Source organism: Canis lupus, chromosome 26 (genome assembly GCF_048164855.1).
Source record: "Canis lupus baileyi chromosome 26, mCanLup2.hap1, whole genome shotgun sequence".
NCBI classification, from domain to species: Eukaryota; Metazoa; Chordata; class Mammalia; order Carnivora; family Canidae; genus Canis; species Canis lupus.
In genome coordinates, this window is record NC_132863.1 from 26,057,724 (window position 1) to 26,070,822 (window position 13,099).

The 13,099-nt window shown below is 46.8% G+C and overlaps 1 protein-coding gene across 3 annotated transcripts in view; it reads left to right on the top strand.

Annotated features, from left to right (window-relative positions):
- The window catches only part of MYH7B (myosin heavy chain 7B), a 40,703-nt gene that overhangs the window by 946 nt on the left and 26,658 nt on the right, over positions 1-13,099 (top strand). For all 3 annotated transcript variants that reach the window (XM_072800636.1, XM_072800640.1, XM_072800637.1), the window contains exon 2: positions 864-978. The gene's annotated coding sequence lies outside the window, so the exon portion shown is untranslated. The remainder of the gene's footprint in view (positions 1-863; positions 979-13,099) is intronic.

The following is a 13,099-nucleotide window of genomic DNA, read 5'->3' on the forward strand; positions in this document are numbered from 1 at the left end:
TTCACATCTGACTAAGAAGGTAGACTGGTAAACAGTACTTTTCTGGGGAATCAGGGAAGGCTTTGGGGGTCTTGAGGAGTAGGTAGGGATGCATAAGCAGTGAAAGAAGTAAGGGTGGAGGTAAGAGGCAGGAAGGAGGACAGTGTTCCAAGTAGCAGGGACAGAAACAGCAAAGGCAAATAATTCTGAGTGTAGCTATGCTCTTTTTAGAGACAGTGAGGAGTTTGGTATAGATACTGAGGAGGGCCTGGGGGTTGAGCAGACTGTTAGGAGCTCAGCCTTGGAGAGGGAGCCTTGAATGCCAGGTTAAGGAGCTTGGCATTTGTCCAGGGAGTGATGGGGAGCTATCTAAAGATTTTGAGTAGAGGAAAGACCTGGTCTTTAGGTGCTGGCTACAGTGTGGCAAATGGTTTGTAAGAGGGGATACTAAGGCCAGAGAGCATGCTCAGAGGGTATTAAGGTGTGAGGTAGTGGCTCAGGAGATGGAAAGAAGGGGACATGCTAAAGAGACATTTAGGAAGGAGAACTACAAATGATCATAAATCAGAAGCCCAACCCAGGGGCCATGATGTTTCCAGCTCCTTAAATAAAGCTTGTACATTCTCTGTCTACAGGACAAACTGAGTCCTCCAATCTTGTTGGTGGGAGGGATGCAATAGCTGGTCTGATTATGGGCATAACAGTGTTTCCATGATGCCCTTCCCTTGTTTGCCTTTATAACTGAGGGAGAGTCTAAAGCAGCAGTTATGATAATAGGCCCCAGGTGCAGGTAAAGTCCACCATGTTAACCAGGAACCAAGGAAACTATTTGTGCAGCATGAAATTTAAAAATTAAAAATCATGACCCAGGGTTATCTGTGCAGGTCCCCGCCTCCAAGATGGGTGCCAAAATGATGAATATCAGGTGTCTATTGGTGAAAGTTGGGGAAGATCCCAGACCTTAACAGCCCTTTGGTGGAGGCCCCCACATTGTGGCAGGTAAGGTGCATTTCTTCCCATTTTGTAGACATGGCAGCTGAGCCTCAGAAGTTACGTGACTTTTTCAGTTTGTGGTGCAATTGGGAGTTAGGGGCTCTTGGCCAAAGATCTTTCTTTTTTTTAAGATTTTATTTATTTATTTATTCATGAGAGACAGAGGGAGAGAGAGAGAGAGAGACAGGCAGGGAGCCCGATGTGGGTCTCCAGGATCACTCCCTGGGCTAAAGGCGGCACTAAACCACTGAGCCACCCGGGCTGCCCAGCCAAGGGTCTTTCAAGTGAGACTGTCTTTCCTGCTCCTTCTGCCCTGATGCTTTGCCCTTGAATCTTGGCATAATTGGTTCCTTCTTGTCATTCCCATGTTTCCTCTGCAGATGCCACCCCTGCCCCATCAATCTCTATCACATTATTCTATGATTTTCTTCATTGCACTTACTAGTGTCTGAAATTATTAATTTAGTCTGATTCTCTCCATCATGTGAGCTCCACGAGAACAGGCACATCTGTCTTGTTTACCACTTTACCACCTGGAGTGGTATCTGCCACATAGTAGATGCTCAATGACATTTGCTAAATGATAGCAATAAGCTGGGGAGAGGAAGGCAGGGTAACCAACATTAGGTGAAAACTTAGGATGTTTCACATACTTTTCATAAACTACTTTCTTTAATCCCTTCATAGCCTTTCAAGGTAGATACTGCATCTTCTTTGGGTAGATAAGAAAACGTGCCACGTGAGGTCAAGTCAGAAGTTTGTTACTTTTGAGGTGATACACTCCTTCGAGAATCTCCATTAGACACAAGCTTTTTTTTTTTTTTTTAAGATTTCATTTGTTTATTCAGGAGAGACACAGAGAGAGAGGCAGAGACACAGGCAGAGGGAGAAGCAGGCTTCCTCAGAGCAGCCCAATGTGGGACTCAATCCCCAACCCCAGAATCATGCCCTGAGCCAAAGGCAGATAGATGCTCAACCGCTGAGCCACCCAGGTGTTCCTAGACACAAACTTTTTGCAAACCATGTGGAGGAATTCACAGGTCTCCTTGGGCCCACTTGGGGGTCCCAGATCAAGGAACCCAGGGATGGGGAGTTTTTCCTGAGGTCTCTCTAGCCTCAAGCCTTTGCTAGTTCCCCACTCCATGGCAAGGGTAGATTCCATTTAGTGGACTGCAGCGGGCCTGCTGAAGATTCTGGAGCAGAGGAAGATTATGATGCAGTGAGCCTTTGATGTGTCAGATGTGGGTTCAGATCTTGACTCCTAAACTGGCCATGTAACTATGAGCAAGGGTTCTCACTGCCCTGAATCCCATTGCCCTCCCATTGAAAATGGAATCTATTTTTTCCCCTAACTATAACAAATCTTTTTTTTTAACTATAGCAAATCTTTATTAAATAATCTGTTCACCAGGTGCCAGCTACTTGGTTAATGGCTTCACAGTTGTTGTCTCACTTTTTACCACAACCCTGTGAGATCAGTACTGTTATCTCCATGTTATAGCTGGGGGACTTGCAGGCTTGCAGAAGTGTCCTGGCTTGCCAGAGATCATGCAGCTTCCCACTGTTAGCCACTGTGCCCCCACACATGCACTTAGGTGTGTACCATGAGCTCAGGCTTCCCAAAGCGGACTTTTGAGTTTCTGCTCTTGGGGCTTGTGGGAACATTTGAGTCTGAATTAGGTGAAACAAGACCAGGAGGGCTACACTGCAGTGTGAAGGGAGTCCAGTCCCTTCACTTTGTATGTGTCTTCCATCCCACCTCCCCCACCTCATGAGGGCCTCTCGCCAAGCCTGTATTGGGCCTCTTGATTGGAACATATCTGTCGCCCTGGGGTTTACAGTGCACATGGTCTGCATGTGTACACGTGGCTGCTGTCTCTTTTTAGCAATAACATCACCCTGCCTGGTATTGTTCATGAGGCTGTCTCCCCACCTGGCTGGGGGCCATCACTTGGTCACTCAGTGGAATTCCTCTGTCTTCTAGCCCCCTAGCACAGGTCTGGCCCAGCAGTGCTGCTCAGGAAATGCCTGTGGAATCACAGTGAGGACTGTCCCATGTGTTGAGGATTTACTGTGTGCCAGGCCTATCTCGGACACCTTATATGTGTTATCTCATTTACACCCCCCACCATAAACCTGGGAGGGAGAAGTTACTGTCCCTATTTTACTGAGAAGAAATAGAGACTCAGCTGGGCTTTACTTTAGGCCCACTTGTGATGATTGATGGCACCAGGGCTGACTCCAGGTCTGTGTTCTCATTGTGCATAAGGAATTCTTGAAACTGTGGGCTGATAAAGGGAAGGCACACTCCTTCCCATCGCCCCAGGACACTTAGACATTTTCTACTAACAAGCTTCTAATCCAGCTCTCATTTCACCCATGGGGAGAGGTGCTTGGCTGGCTTGGTCAGTAGAGAATGTGCCTCTTGATTTCAGGGTTGTGAGTTCAAGCCCCGCAATGGGTATAGAGATCACTTTTGTTTTTTTTAAGAATTTTTTTCATTTATTTGAGACCGAGCACTAGTGGTGGGAGGGGCAAAGAGAGAAGGAGAAGCAGACTCCCTGCTGAGGTTGGAGCCTGATGAAGGGCTGATCCCAGGACCCCAGGATCATGACCTGAGCCAAAGGCAGACGCTCAACCACTGAGCCACCCAGGTGCCCTACCATTATGTTCTCAAGGTTTATCCATGCTGTAGCTTATACCAATATCTTATTCCTTTTATGCCTGATTAGTATTCCATTGTGTGGAGATACCACATTTAGTTCGGCTGTCAGTTGGTGAGCATTTTGGCCGTTTCTCCTTTTTGTTATTATAAATGATGCTATTATGAACATTCATATACAAGTTTTTATGCAGCTGTATTTAATTCTCTTGGGAATAGACCTGGGCATGGACTTGTTAGTTCACAGGGTAGCTCTATGTTTAACTTCTTGAGGAACTGCCAGAGCATTTTTCAAAATGGCTACACTATTTTGCACTCCCACCAGCAGTGTCTGAGACTTCCAATTTTTACATCCTTACCTCTCGTTCTTATCTGTCTGATGATGACCATCCCAGTGGGTGTGAGGTAGTGTCATATTGTGGTTTCAGTTTGCATTTCCCTAATGACTGATGATATTGAGCAGTGCTTCTCAGCTGTTTTTATATCTCCTTTGTCTATTCCCATCTTTTACCTATTGTTTTTAACTTAAAAAATTTATTATAATGAAAGGTATTTAAAATTTGCCATTTTAACCACTTAAGTATGGTTCAGTGGCATCAAGTATATTCACATTGTTGTGCAGGTATCACCATCATCCATCTCTGGAATGTCTTAGCATCTCCAAACTGAACCCATTAAACAATTCCCCTTTCTCTACTCCCAACCAACCCTTGGTAACCATCATTCTACTCCTAGACTACTCTTTGACTCAGTTTCTCTTTCACTTAATAAAAGAGAGTTTCTATTTTGAAATTAGGTCATATTTTTATTATTGAGTTGTAAGAATTCTTTATATATTCTGGACATTAGTCTCTTATCAGGAGTAGTTTCTCCCATTCCGTAGGTTGTCTTTTCAAATTCTTGATAGTGTCCTTTGAAAAACATTTTTTTTTAATTTTGAAGAAGTCCAATTCATCTGTTTTTTCTTTGGTTGCTTGTGCTCTGTCATATCTAAAAAACCATTGCCTAATCAGAAATCATGAGGATTTATATCTATGTCTTCCTAGAGTTTTACAGTTTTCACTCTTACATGTACATCTTTGGTTAATTTTTAATTAATTTTTATATATGGTGTGAGGTAGATCCAATGCATTTTTAATCCTTATACTAGGTATATGTGTCTCTAAATACTTGATGCTATTTTTCCTGTTTTTTGGACTTTAACTGGTAACATTGTATATATTATCATTCAGCTTGTTTTCTCATTCAGCCTTATGTTGGGAAACTCATCCATGTTGATAAGAGTGACTAGTTCATTCATTTTCACTGCTCCATAGGTTCACTGCATAAAAGCCACATTTCGTTTACCTTCGCCCCTGTGAATGGTCTATTGGTTTGTCTCTTGTATTTTATTATTACAAATGGTAAACCGTCTAATATGCCTTTAACACACTGCCTCCTTGTACAGTGTGTTAAAGATCATGAGCATATTCAGATTTCCTAGATAATACAAAATATCTCTTTTAAGTGGTTTTATAAATTTGCACTCTTGCCAGTAATATATTAGAATTGCTAGATTGTTGGATTGGAATTACATCTTCACTAAGACTCAGTATTGTCAGGCTTTTTTGTTTTTGCCAGTCTAGTGGGTATGACATGGTATTTCTTTGAAGTTTCCCAGATTAATAGCAAAGTTTATTTTTCAGTAAATATGTACATAGTTGAATGCATAGGTGTATTAAAGCAAAATGGATGCAGGGCTTTGAGGAATTACCCTTGTGATTCTGCTTGTGGCTAGATGGTGGCAGGGTTCTGGGCCTACACTGTGCTGGCTGTTTATAGGGAGACTCTGGAGCTGGGAAGTGCTGGGTGAGCCTGACAACGCCATATATATATGAGAGAAGGCGTTTTTCACCTTGACATCAATGATGGGACCCTTTCTTCAGGAAGAGGCTATAGTCTTGCCCTTCCATCTCCCTGAACTTTCACCAAGAAGGGAAGGAGCTGCAGAGAGAAAGAGAAGCCAGGAGGGAATTTTGTAAGGATGAGAATGGGGTCCCACAGCCTTAGGAATGACCTTTTTTGGGAACCTTCTCATTGTGTTTATATTGGTGGTATGTATTTCTCTTGTTTATGGTCCTGAGTTTGGGGGTGATGATAAGGATAATGAATAGTAATGACTGTGTATTAAATGCTTCCTATGTGAGGCCTTGTGCCTTTTTAAATGATTATTATCTCATTTAATTCCAATGGAGTAGGTGCTGTTATTATTCTTGCCTTATAGATGACAAACAGGGAACCAAAGAGACAAAGCAACTGAGAGTTTTCACTCAGTCTGACTCCAGAACTTGTAAGCACTGTAACGTATTATTAGCCTAGCTCAGATAAACCCAGGAGAGCAAAGCCCAAGCTTGGGTGAATGAGAAACACAAGTCATGGTATCCACTGAGCCTGGTGTGAAGGGGACAGCAGGAAGCAAAGTGAGAGGCCCTGGAGAAGGTGGTTCTTGAGAGGCAGGTGTCCCTATCCCGGTGGACACAGCCCATTTGGCACACACATATGGGCACCTCTTCTGTACAAAGTCCTATGCTAGCTGTTGGGGATGCAGGATGGAATCTGCCCATTTCCGGGTCTCAAGAAGCTCCTAGACAGATGGAACAAGAATTTGGAGGATATGGGTGCCCTTAGCCCCATAGGACACAGGTGATGAGACAGCTCCTCCAACTGAGGGCTGTCCAGGAGGGGTGTCCAGATATCCCTCGACAGGTAAAAGTTTAAATAAACTGTGGTACATCTGTGATATGGAATACTACTCAGTAACAAAAAGAAACAAATTATTGATGTAGGCGACATCAATCTATTGATGTAGATTAATCTCTAGGGTATTATGCTGAGTGGAAAAAAGCCAATCTTAAAAGTTACATACTGTATGATTTCACTTATATAACATTTATGAATTGACAGTTTTCGAAATGGAGAACAGATTGGAGGTTGCAGGGTTAACAATGGGAAGGAGGAAAGTGTAGTTATAAAAGGGTAACACCTTTTTGTTGCTGAAACTGTTCAGAATATAGACTGTGGGGGTGAATCTGTGAACCTACACAGGTGATAAAATCATATAGAACTGAATACACACACACACATACAGACACACACGTATATGTAAAGCTGGGAAAACCTGAATAAGCTTGGGGATTGTATCAGTATCAATAGAGGCGATCTTTCTGTATTATTTCTTATAATTGCTTGTGAATATATAGTTACCTAAAAGAATTTCCATTAAAAAATGAAATTTAAGGCCCAAATTTAAGGTCCTCAGTGGCAAGACAAGTAGAGATATTTGTAACAACAGCATTTTCAACCCATATAAAAAAATCTGAGGGCTATGTGCAAGGAGGCCTCTTGCCCTTAAGTTTGCAATCCAGCTCCACAGAGAGGTGGGCAGTACACTCTAAGATGTGGAGGAATGTAGAGTCACCATAATACCTCAGAAGATCCGGGGCAGACCCACTGGGTTGGATTCTGAATTTCACTCTTTGAGCTTCTCTCTATCCTTTACCTCCTGAGCTGACTGATGATGATTGTAAGGGTAAGGATAGAGGTGCACTCACCCCACCCTAACCTCCCACTCCACCTCTAATTGGCCTTTGGAGAAGGACAGATGTTCTTCCCTTGTTCTCTGCTCTACCAGTTTGGGCTAAGTGCTCCTCCCCTAGGAGGCCCTGTGCCTATTGTTATTAACGTGCCTCCTCCATTTCTGTCTCTTCTACTAGACAGACCCCTGGGCGTTAGGAGCAAGACCAGAACCAGTCCCGATCTGGGGGACATCAGAGGGTGTTTGTTGTACTCAACTAAGTGGGAAGCTGACCCTGGCTGGAATAAGCCTGTTCTGATCCTAAGATTCTTAGGGAAAGCCTGGGCTGTGGCACAAGATTTTGGAGGTAGTATGGCTATGGTCTTAGGAGATTCTGGGACTTTGTTCCCACATGGTGGTCCCACTAGAATGTCTCCTCCAGAATGTTGGCTGCCATGGGCACTGCTTCAAATTCCATCCCCAGAGTGGCACACCCAAAGCTTGTCCACCATACTACCCTAACATACCCATAGTCACAGGGTTCCTATGTTCACATTATTGACCTCTTACCATGGGATAAGCATTTCAGTTTATTGTTGCTCTCAGCAACATTATAGGGCAGGTATTCTTCACCTATTCATTTTGCAGAGAAGGAACCCAAAGCTCAGAGAGGTTAAGTAACTTTCTTTGGGTCACTTAGCTTGTGAATGGCAGAGCAAGGATTTGAGGAGGCAGTCCTAATGTGTGCCAGTCTAGTCCCTGCAGGTTCAGAGCTGAAAAAAGAAGCATTCCTGCTCTTATGGAGCTAAGGATAAAATCACCAGACATCTAGATGTGCTTAGCTATGTCAGTCACAGGCTAAGCTTTTTACATGTATTCTATCGTTGACTCTGCATAACAACCACAAGAAATAAGGTTATGCCCATTTTATCATGGAAATTGATAAAAGCTCCAAGAAGAAAAGTAAGTAGACACATAACAAATAGAAGCAGACCTGGACAGTCTGATTCCAGAGCCGGTGCTATCAGACCCTCTTCTGGCATCTCTTCTCCAGACCTATTTTTGGCTTTTTCCCTCCTCCATATACTGGCCCTCCCAGGCTCTCTCCCTGCTACCATTTCCGCCCTCCCCTCACCCTAGCTCTCCTGTCTAGCCTGTGTCCATAGACCCCACCCCTTCCATTCATAGTCTAAGCATAGTTTAGATCAGGGGTTTGGGCCAGAGTGTCTATCTGCACTGTGACTCCTAGGGGGATACCCTGCACTCTGCCAGGCAACGGGAGTCTTGGAGGAGCCTACTACCCAGTCCCCTTCCTTACCTGTGGTGGCCAGAACATGTGCGGCCTGTGTGGTGCAGGGGATAAAGCGGCAAGAGTCCCACACCTGACAGGGAGGCCAACACACCAGGGGTGGGGGGAGCACTGGGCCTCTCAGTGCTGGTGGTTCTGGAAGCTGATATGGGCAGCAACAACTGCTGGCATTATCTGGCCTCCAAGAATAGCTTGCCTTAAGAGTTGGGGGCTGGGGCCAGGGAAGAGGGCAGAAGCCTGTTTCCACTGCCCCTTCCACCTCTGCTGCTGCTTGGTCTAGAAACTGGGAAACCTCCCTCTGGTCTACTTTTTGCTATTTTTTAAAAATTTAATTTATTTACTCATGAGAGACACAGAGAGAGAGGTAGAGACATAGGCAGAGGGAGAAGCAGGCTTCCCGTGGGGAGCCCAATATGGGACTCAATCCTAGAACCCTGGGATCATGCCCTGAACTGAAGGCAGACACTCAGCCACTGAGCCACCTAGGCACCCCTCTGGGATGGTTTTGCATGGATATACCTTGCCTGCTATTGGGCTGGGGGTAAGAGGGTGTCCCAGAGACTCAGACCTAGGGGTGAGGGCAATGAGCCTGCACCCTGAAGCCCGGCCCTCACCCAGGCCTTCCCCATTGGCACAGAATAGGAGCATTCTTTTTCAAGGATCATGTTCAAGGAAGTGACCCATATTCACTTAGCAAATCCTTAAGAAATAGGTAATTAATACCCATGATTCAAAATTCAAAGGTATAAAAGGGTAAATAAGGGAAAAAAAATGGCGTCCCTCCCTTCCCTAGCCCTCAGCCACTTATTCCGCTCTCCAGAGGCAACCACTCTTACCAGCAAAGGTGGTCCCTTCATAGGTGGGCACACAAATATATGATTCTTCTCTCCCCCCATTTTTACAGAGTGATACCATATCCATCTATTCTTTTCCTCACTTCTTTCACTTAATGATGTATCTTGGAAATAGTAAAACTTACTGAGTCTCTCCTCTGTGGCATGCACTATTCTAAGCACTTCAGATGTTACAACTCAAAATACTCATCAGAATCCTGTGTGGTTGGTAGGTACTTTTTTTTTTTTTTTTTTGTAACAAATTTCCATTGTTAAGAGGTTAATTTCCCAAGATTTCATAGCTGGTAATTGGCAGATTCTCAGGCAGTTTGACTTTACTGAAGGTATTTTTCATCACTACCCTACACTGCCTCTCATACTTGGGTCCTCTCACTACATAGCATGCCGTCCCTCTCTGTAAAGGCCAAGGTAAGAAATATATGTTGAACACTCGCCATGGCCCAGTTCAGGCAGAAAGTGGAAAAGATTAGGTCTCTGCCCTTGTGGAACTGGCATCCTGTGCTCCTGGGTGTTTGTCACCCAAAGCAGGAGGAGGGAAACACACCTGTCACACATGCTCACCTACCCACGTACAGGTCTGCTGTTTGCACACACTCTGCTCCCTTAGCCACTGGTCCTCTCCTCACACAGCCTCTGAGCTGAAAAGCCTCACAGCCTAGAGCTACAAGTCCAAACAGAGGTAGATACTTATAAGAGATCATGACATGGCCCCCATGAGCCTCATTCATCCCCGGCCCCCTGGGATCTATTTCAGCAAGGCTGGTGGGGGGTGCCTGTATAATCCAGGCCCCAGCCCTTGTTTGAAGTTGGGAACAATTGAAGGGCAAGGGAGCTATAGATAGATCCACAGCTGCTGTCACCTGTTCCAGCCTGGGCACTGAGCCCGAGCATTGTCTACATGGGGGCACTCTACCAGTGAGGTAGAGTAGGTGGGAGTTTGGTCCAGTCCAGCTCAGCCCTAGGGACACTGAGTCAGAGGCCAAGACAAAGAAATACGGAGTCTCAGAGGGCAGAGAAAGACAGGGTGACCCAGAAGGACCAAGGCTATGAGAATTACAAGAGACCCCCACCAAATGCAGACAACACTGAGACTGGTGGGGGTGGTGGGGGCGTGGGCAGAGACAGTGAGGGCCTAGGGCAGAGATTGAACTCAAGGATGCAGCAAACCAGAGCTCCAGACTGCTTGAGTCCAGCACAAGTCTTTCTGTCCATCCCTTTATCTCCAAGAGGGCTTCCCACGCACACTTCTCTCTGGGCAAACACATCCCAGATTCTTCTAGAGCAGTCTGAGGTATGCTTGGGAGGGATCCGGGAGGCCCCTGGGGTCTCTGGAAGGGGCAGTTTGTGCTGTTGGCTCTAGCCATAGGTCTCATTCACTATGTGGCCTCAGACAAGGATCTGTCTCTTCCTTTGTGCCTCAGTTTCCCTAGCTGTTCAGTGCGAGAGTTGGTTTGCATGATCTCTGAAGGGTCCTTTCGTCCTCTGATGCCTATCAGGACATTTCCCCTCACGTGTCTAACCTCCCTCCCTGTTGCTGCAGCAGAAGCCACAGTCCCCTCCCTTGTGTGTCCTTTGTGAAGATGGGGGACAGCTGGTCCCCCCCACTCTCCCCCCCCCCAGTAACCTTTTAGCCCTAAATCCACGCTGAGGCATCTCTCCTCCGGATAAACAGCCCTGATGCCTCTTGGCAGCCCTTATCCTATTTTCTGCGCAAGCATCAGAGCTGGGGCCCACTCGGGGCCTCTGCAGCTGCCAGGGCCCCAGGAGGGGGACAAGCCTTGGACAAGCAGGGCAGCCCCCAGGTCTTTGGGGCCTCACTGCTTTTCGTCTGGACCGTTATGGCAGCCGCCTCCTAAGCCAGTCTTCCTGCCACCGGTGTCATCCCTTAGGTCCTTCCTCCGCACCAGCTGCCACAGGGATCTTGTGAACACATAAATCTGACCACGCTGTCAGATGTCCTTGCTCAGAGCTCTTTGATGAGAAACATAAAGTACAAACGCCTTTGATGGTTCCCCAGCTCCTGTAGGAGAAAGCGCCAAACCCTGATCTGGCTTCTGAAGCCCTTCACAGTCTAGTCTCAACTGCTCTGATCGGCCTGGCCTCCCTGGGGGGCTGCTCCGGCCTTGGAGTTTGGGCTCCTGTTCTGCGTCCCCTCCCCTCTGCCTTCGGTGCCCTCCTCCCATCTGGATGACCAGGGCCTCCTTGCTGCCTCCAGCCCATTCTCTAGATGGCAGCCGGGGCGGTCAGCATTCACACTTGAACCACGTACTCTCCTGCCCTGACAGCTTCCCGCTGTACCTGCTGTGAGGTCCAGGGTCCCTTCCAAGTCCTACAAGACTCTCGGTGACCCAGTCCCTGCCTACCTCTGTCACCTCACCTTGTAAAACCCTCCCCCCATCTCTGCTCCCCGCTCCAGCTGCACTAGCCTTGTGACAGGGCCTCAAACACACCAAGCTATTTTCTACCTCACAGCTTTTGTATTAACTGTTCCTTCTGCTCAGAATATTCTTCCTCTGGCTCTTTGCATGGCTCCTTCCCATCCTTCATGTCTCACTGTGAAGCATCATCTCTTCAGAGAGGCCCTTCCTGACCAATCTGAGTAGTGTACACCCCCATGACCCTCCACTGCATTACTATAGTACCTTCAGAGCCCATGCCACCATCTTTAATTACCCTGGAAAACATATTTGCTGGTTTATTGACTGCTGCTCTGTGAGGGAAGGGGTCTGGTCGTCATGCCCCTCTCCTGGCCCGTCTAGGTGTCAGACTTGCTTATTGTCCTTCAGACGCCTCCACTCTGACACCTCTTTTGGGCGTCTCTCCTTTCCTGGACAAGGAGTATTGTGTTCCCATCCTGGACACAGAAGCTGCCAGATGCCTGTCGAATTGGATTCATGTGTCTCTCCCAGATGAACTAACATTTGAAGAGTCCTTCAGCATCTTTATCAAAGAAGGACTTCCAGGCACTGAGGTGCACTGGTGACCGATACATTTCTGGCCAGGTATGGCTCCCAAATCACATCTTCTCTGTCTCCCTGTCTGCCCTTGCTTTTTCTAACACTCAGCTCCTCCAGTGGCATTTTGGGCTAGAAGAAGAGAGGCTGGAGGTATGATGTCCCTTTTGGGCTTTGTCCTATCAGCTCATTGCTCATGGGAGTCTCCCCCAAATAGCCCTGGCTCAGTAGCTGCCTCCAGTTCTGGCTGCTACTAAGCTGTGAGCTCCAGGACTCCTGGCAACTGCTGATCTGAGGCCTTTGACAGAAACTGGGAGCACCTTGACCCTGATGCCCAGTTTGGCCCCCACGCCCCTATATCCTAAGACTGCCTGTCTCTGTCTTTGGCCACTTTACTGTCTACCCTGGATCCTGCCCTTCCTCTTCAGGGTCTAGGGGCCTGGGAGCACTGAGGCTGAACTTTCTTGCACCATCAGCACCTTCATTAAATCCCTTGAAGATTGCAGTTCTCAGAGCGATTTCCAGTCAAAGGCCCTGCAGCCCAGGAAGGTAGACACACTGTAGGCCAGGCTGCAGGTGACCTAGCTGTCCTCATGCCAGTCCTCACAGTAGCTGCTTTTTCCTTTATGGGTTTCCATGTGCCGGGCTAGAGAGCTAACCTTGGGAGTGGAATCCCAGAGTCTGGCCTGGGCTCCCTCTGTCCCTATCAGGGCCTCTGTGCCCTCAGCTCACCTGAAGGTCTAGATGAGATGATTTCTCTTTCAGCCCTGATACTCCTAATTTCTTATGCCCTGC